This window comes from Carassius carassius, chromosome 8, assembly GCF_963082965.1.
Source record: "Carassius carassius chromosome 8, fCarCar2.1, whole genome shotgun sequence".
In the NCBI taxonomy this organism is placed as follows: Eukaryota; Metazoa; Chordata; class Actinopteri; order Cypriniformes; family Cyprinidae; genus Carassius; species Carassius carassius.
In genome coordinates, this window is record NC_081762.1 from 36,145,504 (window position 1) to 36,161,848 (window position 16,345).

The following is a 16,345-nucleotide window of genomic DNA, read 5'->3' on the forward strand; positions in this document are numbered from 1 at the left end:
TAATGGTGTGAACGGTTGTGTGGAGAGGCATTCAGGGTTGGTTGCAGGAGCTGTGAATGGTGTGAACGTTTGTTTGGAGAGGCATTCAGGGTTGGTTGCAGGAGTTGTTATTGGTGTGAACGGTTGTGTGGAGAGGTGTTCAGGGCAGGTGATGGGTGTTCTTTCAAACCTGCAGTAAAACTCGTTCAGATCGTCTGCCAGTCGTTGATTTTCCACAGTGCTGGGGGGTGGTGTCTTGTAATTGGTGATCTTCTTTAGGCTTTTCCACACTGATGCGGAGTCGTTCGAAGTGAACTGAGTCCTTATTTTTTCAGAATAATTCCTCTTTGCCACTTTGATCTCCTTTTCCAGTGTGTATTTAGCCTGTTTATACAAGACATTGTCCCCCTTCACGTAAGCATCTTCTTTGGCCTGACGGAGCTGTCTGAGTTTTGCAGTGCACCACGGTTTGTCATTGTTGTAATTTAGTCTTGGTAGGAATACACATATCCTCACAGAAACTGATATATGATGTTACGGTCTCTGTGAGTTCATCCAGATCGGTGGCAGCAGCTTTTACAGTCCTTAATACAGGTTTAGCTGATTTTAGTTTCTGCCTGTAGGTCGGTATAAGATGAACCAGAAGGTGATCAGAATGTCCCAAAGCTGCGCGTGGAACAGAGTGAAATGCATCCTTTATTGTTGTGTAACAGTGATCCAATATATTACTGTCTCTTGTGGGACAAGTAACATGCTGTCTGTATTTTGGCAGTTCACGGGAGAGATTGGCTTTATTAAAGTCCCCAAGAATGATTAAAACAGAGTCTGGGTGTTGTTGTTCTGTCTCTGTGATCTGCTCAGCGAGTTTCTGTAAAGCTGAGCTCACGTGCGCTTGAGGAAGGATGTAAACACTAACCAGAATGAACGAATGAAACTCCCGCGGCGAATAGAACGGCTTGCAGTTAATGAAGAGCGTTTCGAGATTTGAGCAGCACGTCTTCTTTAACACAGTTACATCTGTACACCACCGTTCATTGATATAAAAGCATGTCCCGCCGCCGCGCGATTTCCCCGTTGATTCTGCGTCGCGATCCGCTCTAAACAGCTGAAAGTCCGGCAGATGGAGCGCGCTGTCCGGTATGGTGTCATTCAGCCAAGTTTCCGTGAAACACAGAGCAGCAGAGTGGGAGAAATCTTTATTTGTCCGAGAGAGCAGAAGCAGTTCGTCCGTTTTGTTGGGTAGAGAGCGGAGATTTGCCAGATGGATGCTAGGCAACGGCGTTCGAAATCCCCGTTTTCTGAGTCTCACGAGCGCTCCCGCTCGCTTTCCCCGCCTGCGCGTCCTCTTGAAGCGTGTGATCAGGGCAGCCGCTCCGCCGACAAGAATATCCAGCAAAACATCAGAATAGTCGAAAACCGGTGAAATATCGGGAGATGTGTGTTGCCGAATATCCAGCAATTCGTCCCTGGTGAAACTGATTGCAGGAATATAACTAAAGACAGGACAAACTAACAAAAACACAAAAACAACTGCAGAGCATGTCTGCAGCCATCCTGTATCGGCGCCACTCAGAGATACATATATCATGATTAGCACGATGATATCATCTTGGATGTGTCATTTGATCTCAGATGTAATAAGCGACGTACGAAGAACGGGCCCCTGGAGAGTAGATTTAATAGACCGGTTTGTAAAGTGCTGCTTTCATCACATAACACGTATTTTTTAATTGTTTTGTCGAGTTTGTCTGGTGACTCGAGTGACTCTGAGCACCGAATCGTTTTGAATCAATTGACTCAGAGTCTGTGATAAACTGATTCACAACACAGAGAGAGAGAGAAATGAGCCGCGCTTTTCTTTTCTGTTACTCTTGTGCTCACAGAAATAACGTGCATTAGCGGTATTTAAAGCATAACGATGCTGCGGTCAAGAATAATCTTGTCATTTACATCACATGTTTAGATTTAAACACTCTCCACAAACCTTTCTTCCGCCGAATCACAACAGCGCAGGCGTGACATCACAACACCACACCAAAATAAAAGACCCGTTCGCACGTGAAAACCACAGGAGATACCTTTTCTTTTTAAATGAATCACTCAAATAAAACATGTTACAGTAGCCAGGGAGCGAACACAAAGAGAACTTCTGATCTTAAAATAAGAAACAATGGTTTATAATTGATGTACATGCATTTATGAATACTAAACTTGGTGTTTAGTGGTATGGGTGGTGTTGGTGCAGTGGATAAGACACATGCCATTGGTGTGAGAGACCTGGGTTTGAATCCACTGTGAAACACCAATGTGTCCCTGAGCAAGACACTTAACCCCTAGTTGCTCCAGAGGTGCGTGACCTCTGACATATATAGCAATTGTAAGTCGCTTTGGATAAAAGTGTCAGATAAATGTTAACTTTGCCAGCAAAATTAATCAAATAGTATTTCTTATGGAATGACATAAGTAAAAAAGAAAAAAAAACATTTTCAAACCAAAGTTGAAAGCTGGGCATGATATATTTTCTTACAAATGAGCAGAAATAACTTCAAATAAACTCAAAAATAAAATGAAAAGGGTTTTCTGTATGTAGACCACAACATGTACATAGAGTTAAATCTGTTTACAAGGAAAAAGTTACTGGGGTAATATTTATAAATGAGTTTGAAAGAAATTTCTTTGACTTTATTTGTGTAATTTTATGCCATATCAAACCATCGACACAGCTCTTCCAGAGAGAGAGGAGGTCTAGAGACAGCATCCCCAACACACTGATCTGTATATATCTATGTTCTATATATCTATATATCTATCAGTGGCCCGAACCAGTCATAGACAGTAAAAGAAAGGGACACAGGGACCCCATTGGATTCAACGGAGACAAGTGAAGTCAATTAGAAGCACGCACTTCCTGGGGGTCGGGCGTACTGCGCAGACTCAAACTGAGCTTGATGACGTAGATGTCACGTAAGCAACCTGTAAATCTTCTAATCGCTGTGCCAAGAGAAATCTGAATCACCCACCGAATCTTCCAGAGAAGGTGAGCGTGAACAGGAGCAAATTTTGGTAGGTATTCTGATTAATTATGTCCCTTGACTTCATGCCTTCACGTCCCCCCGATAGCCTCATAGACAGTAAAAGATTGCCTGCGAGCTTCTCCTCCTGTCCATATGTGGCATGGGCAGTAGGTATGATGACAGAAAGAATTTGGAAAAGACAGACAAAGCAAGAAGAAAGAGAGAGAGAGAAGAGTCGACTACGCCACCCTGGTCACTAAGCCAGGAAAGTATCCCAACAAGGACACACAGGTTCGATTTTTCCCTTATACAGAGACTCTGAGACGTGGATATAACAATGTACAAAAATATTCTTTATTAGACAAAGATAAAATACTAAAGTGCAAGGCGATCAGGCTCAATCATAACCACCGCACAATAACGAGGAAGGCTTATCAGGACTCGTGATTACCAGGAGCAGGACGAGCTAGTGCCAGACTTCACCAACGTCAGCGATGGCCAAGAGGCACCCACACGTGCACTATACTGCACACACACACACACACACACACACACTCAGTCAACCAAGATCAATCACTACGGGTTGTAGACCACACACTGTGCACCATCAGGACCCACCACCAAAAAAAGAAACTAGCCTTCCTGCTCCGGACTCACACGGCCTGTAACACAAGAAATGCAAATTACAAAAAAAAAGAAAATAATTTGCTTACATTGGAGTACTCAATTTACAAGACACATTATACAAAACAAAAACAATATAACAAAAAGAAAATCAAAAGCAAGCAAAATACAAGAAAATAATGAATTAAATAAAATCACACAATAATAAAGCAACATAACTCAACCAATTAAACAAAAACATCCTCACATTGGAGCAACTGCACTCAAATGTGCATGTTGAGGAAACAGGACAATGGAAACAAAAGTTAAAATAGTAGGAACAAAACAGCAGCGGAGTCCCAATCAGGGCAACAGTCTTCAGGTGCCCTTATACAGGCAGATTAATTCACCAAACATGCGGAGATCACGTCATTCATCCGGCAACAGCAGATGAACAAAGTTCACAAAGGCGAGCTGGAATGCACGCATAAACCCCATCACTATACATTACTTAAATAAATACGGCTACAAAAGCTAGAAAGAAACTTACCAAGAAGCCAAGCAGCAATACACCAGTGACGCTTAGTGCAATATATAACGTGCGTTGGTATCAGGCAAACAGCGCATATTGCCAATGGCTACAAACACTCGACTAATCGACACACAGCCCAGCACCTCCAGCCAGAACACTAGACCGACAGCAGAATAATGACGCGCTAGAGAGACGGTCACGCATTGACGTCACATCCAGTGGCAAAACAGCCACCCTAATATACTCATGGAAATGAGACGCTGTTTACCTGCGGGCCTCTAGGGCGGAGTCAACTTACTCGGAGAAGACGCAACCCAAACAGCGGCACTTCACTACAATCTACCCTTCCCCTTTGCATCGTCGCCCCGACGATGAACTAACCAATAACCACCGTATTCAGATCCAAGGTCTGAACACCACGGTTACTGAACGGGACACTGACGGCGCTACACCCAACAAGGGTCTAGGAAGATGATGGAGATTTGAGTGTCGACCAGCAGTCACTCTTCCAGTCCTTCACAGTCCAACCTCGCCCCTCCCAGGCCCATCTCCCGACCCAACGGATTCGGCCACCGAACCAACTTCGACACCACTGCTCTCGTCAGGGATAATCACCCTTCCCATGGGGACCGGGTCCGAAGACCCTGCTGCCAGAGGTGGAATAGCCCGCTCAGGTGAAGCTAGCCTTACACAACCAGGACCCCCTGAGAAACTCTCAGGACACACCCTCACCAGATCCACTTCTTCCTCCTCTTCCTGCAATGACACAGGAACCAAGGGATCACTCGAGTTACTAAGGGGAGCCGGACCCAAGGGCTCCCTCTGGATCCGACTCTTAAGCTGTGAGCGGTGGACGGTTTTTACTGCGTTCCGATTTCCCACGGGCGCTATAGCGTAAACTGCACCTCCCTCTCGAGGCACTCTCACTACCTGGTAGACAACTGGACTCCATAAATCATGAATCTTATGGCGACCCCTTACCCCATAGTCCCGGAGATACACCAACTGGCCCTCGACCAGAGGTGCATTCTTTACCTGCTGATCGTGCCTTTCCTTACGCTTCGCAGCTACTACCTGTAAGCGTTCCCGTGCTCCTTCAAATGCCACTTGCAGCCTGGTTTGGTGTTCGATGACCCATTCATGCACCCTCCCTGCCACTGGTTCCTGCACCCTACCCAACAGGAAGTCAACGGGTAAACGAGGTTCTTGACCGAACATTAAAAAATGCGGAGACTCCCCAGTGACTTGATGAGGGGTGGTATTATAGGAAAAGAGAAGCTGGGGAAGACAAGACACCCAGTCCCTCTTTCTGGAAACTGGCAGTGCGCGCAAAAGATTGTGCAAAGTTCGATTGAAGCGCTCGCACTGACCATTCCCAGCTGGGTGATAGGGTGTGGTGCGAGACTTACCCACATCATACAGACTACAAAGCTGGTGGAGCAGGAGAGATTCAAAATGTCGCCCCTGGTCGGAGTGGAGACGACTGGGAACCCCAAACTTATAGAACCACTCAGTTACTAAGGTCTGGGCTACTGTTTCCGCTCTCTGATCCCTAGTCGGCACCGCAAGAGTGTATTTGCTAAACACATCGGTCAGTACCAACACATTCTCAATTCCTGACCTAGAAGGTTCCAGCACCGTAAAGTCTATGGCCAAGATTTCGTTAGGCCTAGAGGCCAACAAATGACCCATGAAGCTTTGAGCCAAAGGATGTGAATCCTTAGCTACCTGACATCTCTCACACGCTTGGCACCACCGCTCCACGTCCGACGACAAGCCAGGCCAGTAACATCGCTGTCTGACTAATTCAGTAGTACGCTCGATGCCCTGATGCCCATGTTGTTGATGTAACTGCATGAGGACATCAGACTGTAACACAGCAGGCAACAGTAACTGGAAAACCTCCTCTCCCCCGCTTGGAGTCCTAACCCTACGATAGAGTACCCCCTCCTCCTCTAACAGGCGATCCCACTGACGGAGCAATGCCACGGCTGAAGTAGACATGCGTCGTCGTTCCTCAGGCCCAGGACGGGCCTTTCGCCTCCAAGTCAAAACCTCAGAAATCACAGAGTCTTCTTCTTGCAGCTGACCCAAATCAACCATCGAATAACCAGGCATCGTGGCGACCACACGCTGTACTGCTTCAACAACTGGCTCTACCTCCACAGCTTGCTGTAATGACACCGGGACCACAGTCCCTGGGAAAAATTCACCTACTGCCCCTAGCTCTGGTGGATTCTGCCGGGAAAGAGCGTCAGCATTCTTATTACTCCTTCCGGATCTATACCGGATCTCGAAATCAAAAGCCGCCAACTGAGAAGCCCAGCGCTGTTCCGCCGCCCCAAGTTTCGCCGAGGTCAAATGACTGAGAGGATTATTATCCGTAAAGACCACGCACTTGTTACCCAATAGATATTCTCGGAATTTCTCAGTCATGGCCCACTTGAGCGCAAGAAACTCCAACTTCATGGAGCTATAGTTATCCATATTGCGCTCAGTGGGCCTGAGACTGCGACTCGCATATGCAATGGGACGTACCCTACCCTCGTTCTCCTGTGAGAGGACTGCTCCCAACCCTCCGTGACTAGCGTCCACCTCTAGGATGAAAGGCAAGGAAAAATTCGCATATGCGAGCACCGGGGCTGTGGTTAGCCTCCCTTTTAACTTCTCAAAGGCCGACTGACACCGCTCATCCCAAGCACCCTCAAAACTTAACCCAGTTCGTTTCTTAGACTTTGATTTCTCACGAGAAAACTCAGCCACCAGCCTATGCAGAGGGGCTGCCACTTTAGCGAACCCCTCCACAAAACGCCGGTAGTAACTGGCGAACCCGAGAAATGAGCGCAGTTCAGTGACATTAGATGGACGACGCCACTGAGCCACAGTCTCAATCTTACCAGGGTCGGTTGCAACACCCTGGGCTGATATAATATGGCCCAAATACCTCACCTCTGTCTGAAAAAACGCACATTTCTCCATCTTAACCTTCAGATTCTCATGCTCCAAGCGGCTCAAGACCACCTCCAGCCTCTCCAAGTGCTGCTCTACAGAGGAGGAATAGACAACAATGTCATCCATGTACAGAAGTAATGATTGGCACTGCTGGTCACCAAATAGTCGCTGCATAAGTCGCTGGAACGTGCTAGGGGCATTGCAGAGCCCAAACGGCATCCGATTCCACTCGAATAACCCGAATGGGGTGCAAAAAGCGGTCTTTGGCTTATCCCCTTCTGACATGGGAACCTGATTGTACCCACTGGTTAAATCCAAAGTGGAAAACCAGCGGGCACCAGTCAGGGCGTCCAGCGACTCCTCAATTCGAGGTAACGGAAATGCGTCTTTCCTTGTTTTGGAGTTCAATTGACGGTAGTCCACGCACATGCGCAGACTGCCGTCCTTTTTTTTCACCAGCACAATTGGAGAGGCATAGGGGCTACAGCTCTCCCGCACCACCTGAGCATCCAACAGCTGATTAATGTGCGCTCTTACCACTTCATACTCAGATGGGGGAATACGGCGATATCGCTGTCGAACCGGGGTGTCATCTATGAGTGGAATATCATGTGCAATGATATTAGTGCATCCTAAATCCCCCTCAAAAGCAGAAAATACCGACTGATACCTCCCCAAGAGAGCCCTAACCTTACGTTGTTCCTCTCCGGACAGGAGAGACAAATCCAACGCATCAATTTGGCCTGGGACAGTTGGAATACTTGCAGTAGCAATAGACCACACCCTACCAGAAGTAGATTTCACTTCGGTGACACCTGGGGGCAAACTGACCACATTCACAATTATTAAAGTGACTATTACTCGGTGAGGAAAGAGCAAAACATCCGTGATCCCGACATTAACCACTGGAACATACACAGTGCCCTTAATTACTTGAACCAAGGCAGGAGAAACCAATAACCTCATAGGTAGTCCCAATTCTGGAGGTTCAAGGAGTGCAGTAACATTGGAATACTGCTCCGAACACGTTGCGGCTACCAGTTTAATGGTGCCACCAGGTATACGGTATGCCCGAGGACCGCGGGTCTTAACCTGACCCGCTTCCCCAACTGGAGGAAGAGTGCTGGTTTGATGGCAATATTGCAATGCCCGAACGACAGAGACGGGAGCACTCGCTACTGGCGGAAACTCAAAAAGAGAGGGGCCATGTTGTCCCAAAAGCCCCTGGTAACACTTACCCAGTACATTCATCCCCAGCACTCCAGGGACCTTATCACACATGCCACCCGGGGGGTCTTTAACTACCAGCACACCACATTTCGGTACTAATTTCCCGCAAAGCTCCACATCTAATTCCATATACCCTATATAAGGAATGGAAAGTCCATTCGCAGCCTTAAGCTGCAACCACTGACAGGTTCTAAGGCGTTCCTGTCCCCAGGGCTCAAAATACTTTAGAAAACAACTCTCCGTAAGAGTAGATACCATGGACCCAGTATCTATCAAACACGGTACTGAAATACCACCCAGGAGAGCGTTAATATGAGGACAGGGGGACATCAAATTTAACATGGGGTCAGGAACATGCAACACATCTGAGCCGATGTTCCCCCCAACCGAGCTGTGGCTCTGCAACTCGGCGGGGGCTAGTTTTCCGATAACTGACCTGAACGATGCAACTCCCCCTCACTGACCCTAGAATCTTCTCTGCTAGAAGCGGGTACCCGAAGCGGAACACGTTCCCCGTCGCACTCCCTTGCAAAATGGCCCGTTTTTTGACACCGTCTACAAATAACCGAACCATTACGAAAAGGACGAGATTGGCTATGAGAACGCTGAAATGGGTCCTGTAACCGAGCTACATTTTGTGTGAGTTGAGTTAACTGCTGCTGCTGCAGTTTTAACATCTCTCTCAACTCACCCATCTCAGACCGCCGAGGAGAGTCACCAACACCCGGACGAACACCCTGTACACCGTATTGAAGGGGCTGAGGGGAGAGAATGACTACGACCTCTTGCCCCGCCCAGCATGCCCTCCTGCTCCCACCTAATAGCTTCCCTGCGAACCTCCAATAAAGTGGCACTAGGTTGACGACGAACCAACTGTTTAAGTTCGCAGCGAAGAGCACTATCGACCACATGCTCCACGAATTGATCACGAAGCAAGGTTTCGGCATTTGACATAACAGTAGGCGATTGCTGCTTGACTTGCTCCAAAAGGTTCATTAAAGCGAGTGAAAACTCCAACAGAGTCTCACCATCATGTTGCCTCCTGGAGAAAAAGGCCTCCTGCAAGGCAACATATTATTTGGAGCATCCGTATAATTCTTTCAAAGCCGTAATAATCTTCTCGGGGTCTTCTCGCTCCCCAGCAGGCCTATACTTTATCTCATCACGTGCCTCCCCCTCTAAATGGTCAAAAAGAAAGAAAGCCTTATCTGCTATGGGCATATGACGGGACCGCATGCAGGCCTGTGCCTCCTCAACCCATTCGTTAATTCCTACACCAGACCTACCATTAAATTTAGGACACCTTCGGTCCCTCGGTATAAAAACGTACCCTTCCATAGAAATGGCACCCACATCAATAGCCTGGGGAGGAGTAACCGACGGGCCAGGTACATTGGGAACATGGCCGAGGTCCGAAGGCCCTACAAGAGCTTGATCTTGCCGCAACTTTGAATTATCGGCCCGTAATTGGGCTACAAGCTCCCTCAGCTCTTGCAATTCTTATTCCATTTCTACAATACCCAATGAAAGGGAATCTACCCAAGAACATCCAAATAATGTTACCTGCGGTCACAGTCCATGCTGCTGTCTTGTTCCCAATACCTAATAAAAAAAGAAAAGAAAAAACAAAAACAAAAAAACAAACAAACATACATCCACACCTCAGCTCTAATATAGAACAGGGAAATCCTGCTGACTACGCCAAATGTGGCATGGGCAGTAGGTATGATGACAGAAAGAATTTGGAAAAGACAGACAAAGCAAGAAGAAAGAGAGAGAGAGAAGAGTCGACTACGCCACCCTGGTCACTAAGCCAGGGAAGTATCCCAACAAGGACACACAGGTTCGATTTTTCCCTTATACAGAGACTCTGAGACGTGGATATAACAATGTACAAAAATATTCTTTATTAGACAAAGATAAAATACTAAAGTGCAAGGCGATCAGGCTCAATCATAACCACCTCACAATAACGAGGAAGGCTTATCAGGACTCGTGATTACCAGGAGCAGGACGAGCTAGTGCCAGACTTCACCAACGTCAGCAATGGCCAAGAGGCACCCACACGTGCACTATACTGCACACACACACACACACACACACACACACACACTCAGTCAACCAAGATCAATCACTACGGGTTGTAGACCACACACTGTGCACCATCAGGACCCACCACCAAATAAAGCAACTAGCCTTCCTGCTCCGGACTCACACGGCCTGTAACACAAGAAATGCAAATTACAAAAAAAAAGAAAATAATTTGCTTACATTGGAGTACTCAATTTACAAGACACATTATACAAAACAAAAACAATATAACAAAAAGAAAATCAAAAGCAAGCAAAATACAAGAAAATAACGAATTAAATAAAATCACACAATAATAAAGCAACATAACTCAACCAATTAAACAAAAACAAACATCACCAATACTAAAGCATCCTCACATTGGAGCAACTGCACTCAAATGTGCATGTTGAGGAAACAGGACAATGGAAACAAAAGTTAAAATAGTAGGAACAAAACAGCAGAGGAGTCCCAATCAGGGCAACAGTCTTCAGGTGCCCTTATACAGGCAGATTAATTCACCAAACATGCGGAGATCACGTCATTCATCCGGCAACAGCAGATGAACAAAGTTTACAAAGGCGAGCTGGAATGCACGCATAAACCCCATCACTATACATTACTTAAATAAATACGGCTACAAAAGCTAGAAAGAAACTTACCAAGTAGCCAAGCAGCAATACACCAGTGACGCTTAGTGCAATATATAACGTGCGTTGGTATCAGGCAAACAGCGCATATTGCCAATGGCTACAAACACTCAGCACAACGTGTGCTAATCGACACACAGCCCAGCACCTCCAGCCAGAACACTAGACCGACAGCAGAATAATGACGCGCTAGAGAGACGGTCACGCATTGACCTCACGTCCAGTGGCAAAACAGCCACCCTAATATACTCATGGAAATGAGACGCTGATTACCTGCGGGCCTCTAGGGCGGAGTCAACTTACTCGGAGAAGACGCAACCCAAACAGCGGCACTTCACTACACTTACGGTAATTTCTCTACTGTGCGACAGAGAGTCACTGGTTATGATGCAATCATTAGCCTATTTTCTAGTGCTTGCCAGGGCCAGTCGCGTTTCCACTGTCACTTCCGGGGCTTGATCTGTCTCGTCGGGGCTTCCTCGGGGCCAACGGCCAGGGTTTTTTGGCCCGACGAAAACCTTGGGCCAAAGCGGGCCAGCTGTGGCTAGAGGAGTGATTATGAACAAAGGCGGAGTTTCTCTGAGTCTGGAGAGCTCAGCGCTGCAGATCATTACAGAAAGATAACAGCTTTAACACCAGTATTAAAGACTTTTTAAAATAAGTTATCAAAACTCACTCTTAGTCAGCAGCGAGTGTTTGAAATAACTTGATCCGATGCGACTTGATCGTGCTCTGCATTTAACCTATCCGAAGTGCACACACACAGAGCAGTGAACACACATACACACTGTAAGATAACAGCTTTAACACCAGCATTAGCCCTTTATGCGCCAGAGGTTTTTTCCTAAAACGTTCGATTTTGACATCTTAATTTCAGAAGGCTATATCTTAAAATTTATAAAAGATAGAGACTTTCTGTCAATTATACAAATATTAAGGATGACCCAATGTTTATGTAGGGATTTTATTTTCCCATCTAATTTGCATATCATGACGTCATATGGGGGTGGCCATCTTGAATTATAGAATTTTCATGAAAAGTCACATGTTTAAATAATAAAATGCAGCACTTCTTTCCCCCAAAAAATGTCCCTCACCTTCTGTGTGCTATATTGCACAATACTGAATGCTCAGGTAAATAGTAAGTAGTAAACAAACTGTGTAAATCATTACTAATAAATGGTAGAAACAAACCGAATGCATGTAGCAGTTGGGATTTTCAATTTACTACATGCAGCAGGCACTCTGATTCCATGTATGGGGCACATATATATTAATCATATGACACACAAACACAAGTAGACAAGACCTGTTTAGTTCAAAAGCTATGCCCCGTGTCACATCGCCTCTGCTTCTGCTATGAGCAGCGCGGCCAGATCTGCCTCGCGCACGCGCCGAGTGTGCACAGCTCGGACTACTGTCAGTGTCATTGCGACTCCCCACCTTGCCTCCTAACTGTCCTATGAATACTTCGACCTCGTCTAACATACCCAGTGGCATTAGACAAAGTCTCCACTACAATACTGTCGCCGTGATTGCGGAGAGGTGCGGTCAGAAGACAAATATACATGTCTAGCGCGGTAAAAATCTCCCGCCTCGTCCCCGCAACAATAACACGCATGCTAATTTCGCGATGAACACTCTGACCCCGGCAAACATTGTTCACACCTCTGACATTTGGCAAAGGACCATTTACATTAGGCAAAGGATTCACCGTTTGTGCTTGGTGTAGGGCTATACTTTCACTTTCAGTATCACCGGCATCTTCTGAATGCAGCTATTCCCCTTCAGAATCAGTGTCCGCAAATAGAAGTTCCAACACCTCATTGCGGCTTTATTGATGCCATTAGATAATAATAATAATGATAATAATAACAATCTAATGCCAATACTCGCTGACGTTGACAATATTGGTCAGATAAAATGGCTCAGTCTCACACTAGCTCCGCTATTGTTTGCACTGATTCAATACGCTCTAGCTCGAAGATTTTTTGTTATAGGAGCATGAAGTTTTTTTTGAGTCAAAGATGAAGTATTACATGTCTGCTATCTGGTGCAGGGGAGGTTGCATGAAATTTGACACCCTATTTGACAAAATCGGCCGTTTTATTCAGTGCCGCATCTTGTCGAGTAAACTCGACCGTGGCGCCAAGAGAGTTAAACACTTTATTAAATAAGTGAAGCTCAAAACTCACTTTCATTCAGCAGCGAGTGTTTGAAATAACTTGATCCGATGTGGATTATAATCACTAAACAAGGCAGAAATATTTAGAACCGATGTAAAAGACTACCCACTAAACATTGGACGTCGGATAGACGTGCAGATCATGTCTATATTGGGTCCGTCGGTCCATGACCAATTCTGGACATCTATTCGACGTCCAAACTAGGTCCACTATTTGGACGTCCAACCATGACCCAACTTGGACGTCATATTGACGTTCAACATTGGACCTTTGAACTGGGTAATTTTTTTCGACGTCCAAACTAGGTCCACTATTTGGACGTCCAACCATGACCCAACTTGGACGTCATATTTACGTTCAACATTGGACCTGAACTGGGTAATTTTTTGGACGTCATTTGGACGTCTATGACAGGTGCAGGAAATTTACATGATTATTATAATTTTTTTAATTTACAAATGAAGAGCTCTTTTCCAAAACGCGAGTTTGTCATGTCATTTTGCTGTGTAATGAACCTATTCACTGCTCCATCCACGTTTCTAAATCGCTATATTTAAAATGTTATATATTTTTGAAATATTTAAAATATTATATTTAAAATATTTTAAATGTACTGCAAGATGCTCGTGATCTTATGTTCCAAGCGCCGAACCTATTTTTAGCCTAAACGCGATAATCAGAAATTATCTCACTCTCTCACCCTCAAATCACTCGATCGATTGATTTAATAATCATTGTTCAACATTTAGACTGATAACTGGAAATGCATACAAGTCTGATGCTGTAGCTCAAACAGTAGAGCGTTGGCACGTGGAGCAGATGATCACGAGTTTGAGTCCCAGGTAAAGCAAGGTGTGTGTGTGTGTGTGTGTGTGTGTGTGTGTGTGTGTGTGTGTGTGTGTGTGTGTGTGTGTGTGTGTGTGTGTGTGTGTGTGTGATTTATTGTAAACAAACTTTTGTGGATGGACGTCGAAAAATGACGTGCGGATGACGTCGAAAAATGACATGCGGATGACGTCGAAAAAAGACGTCGCCTGGCGTTACAAAACAACCCCTTCAATGGACCAAATTTGGACATCCAAAAATTACATGAAAATGACGTCACTACGACGTCACATTGCGCAGTGGGTATGCACGCTGGGCATTAACGTTACCATAGTAAACATGGTAAAAATGACCACTTGGAGAAATCAGACGTCAGCTTCTTATTCTCTATCACAATTGTGTATTTATTTAGTAACTTATATTATCTGTCACAAGCCTCCTCTCGCGAGTTTAGCTCACGTTGCCTATCATAAAAAATATAATAATGTTTTTGTTCGGGAGCTTTTATAAAAATAGAGAGATTATCATTCGTTCTGAATGTGACGTATAGGCTACTGTGGCTACAAATAAACAGAAACAGACTCGACTGAATAAGCAGGCTATTTTCATAAGCGTTAAAAATAAAGAAATAAAATAGAAATAAGTGTATTTATTTGTGATTAATTTTGAGTCCTGATAAATTAAATCAATATGATCAATGTATCACTTATTCTATAGTTAAAACATTGATGCTTTTGAATTTGAATATATAACAAAGCATGCAAACAAACGGCCACTTTTATCATGTTCCTGTGTGATCGCGCATGTTCCAGTGACTTATTTCTTATTAGTTTTCTGATAACTTCTCTTTGTTGGTGAAATGATGGGGTTGCATGATGTTGTTTCTGAGAGGCGTGTAAAGGGCGTGTTTTAGTGACGTGCAGCGTACTTCAGGCTCGACTGTGGAAACCCTGCGCTATTCTGGCCTCGGTGCTAGATCATGTGTAAAGATCTATCTATCTATCTATCTATCTATCTATCTATCTATCTATCTATCTATCTATCTATCTATCTATCTATCTATCTATCTATCCACACCAGGACCTAACACTTAACACAACCTTTGAGGTGAACAATATGTTCTTCCTTTACATTGTTCAATAGTCTAAATTGCTCAAGCCTACCTGCTGTTTCATCTCAAATTGTTTAAGTCTGACTCCTAATGATGCACTCTGTCTCTTTCCCTCACACACACACACACACACACACACACACACACACACACACACACACACACACACACACACACCTCTGCACACACTCATACAAACTGGCTGGAAACTGTTTTCATTTGGATGTATTTTTGGACTTTAACAGAATCAGAATCAGAAAGAGCTTTATTGCCAAGTAGGCTTGCTCATTCAAGGAATTTGTTTTAGTGACATACGCTTTCAGTGCACAGAGACAACAACACACAGGAAGAGAAAAAAGGAAAAAAAAGTGACTGACTTTCTTTTTGTCACACTTTAGACTGTTGTACAGTCACATTGGATTTGAAAGCAACATCCTTTCTTCCATAGATCCACGCTACCTGAAAGAAGGCACACACATACACTCCTGTGCACACTCACACACACATGTGCACACTCACACACATGCACTCAAACACACAGACACACACGAACTGGCTGGAAATCACTTTTTATTCAGACGTGTAATACCTTCTTGCTAAAAAGACAAATGATTTCACAGGTTATTTAATTTGGATGTATTCTTGCTTTTACCGATGATTGACTTCCTTTTTGTCACACTTTAGACTGATGTACGGTCACATTGGATTTGAAAGCAACATCCTTTCTTCCATAGCTACCTGAAAGAAGGCCGCTTTCTGAATCCAATGATACCAGTTATGTGCACATCGGACCTACACTTCAAAACATACGGACAGGTAAGCTTTGGCCAATCAGATCGCATATGCTAATGAGGGTGGAATTAATGAGGGTGAAACTCGATTTTATCTATATACCTAACCCTAACCCTAACCCAAACCTAAACCTAACCGACTAACCATAACACAACCTAAACCTAACCAACTCACCATACCCAAAACCTAAAACCTACCAGACACCCCGGGATTCATACCTTGGATTTTACAGACCCATCCTGCACAAACCTAAACTTAACCAGACCTAAAACTTAATAGCCCTGGCCTCAATAGCCCTATGAACAGCCTTTAACAGTTGGCCTGCTGTGACCTCCCTTGGTCTTTATGTGATTTGGGGGTGACCAGTGGAGGGATGGACCGTGCACAACCCAGAGTGGGAC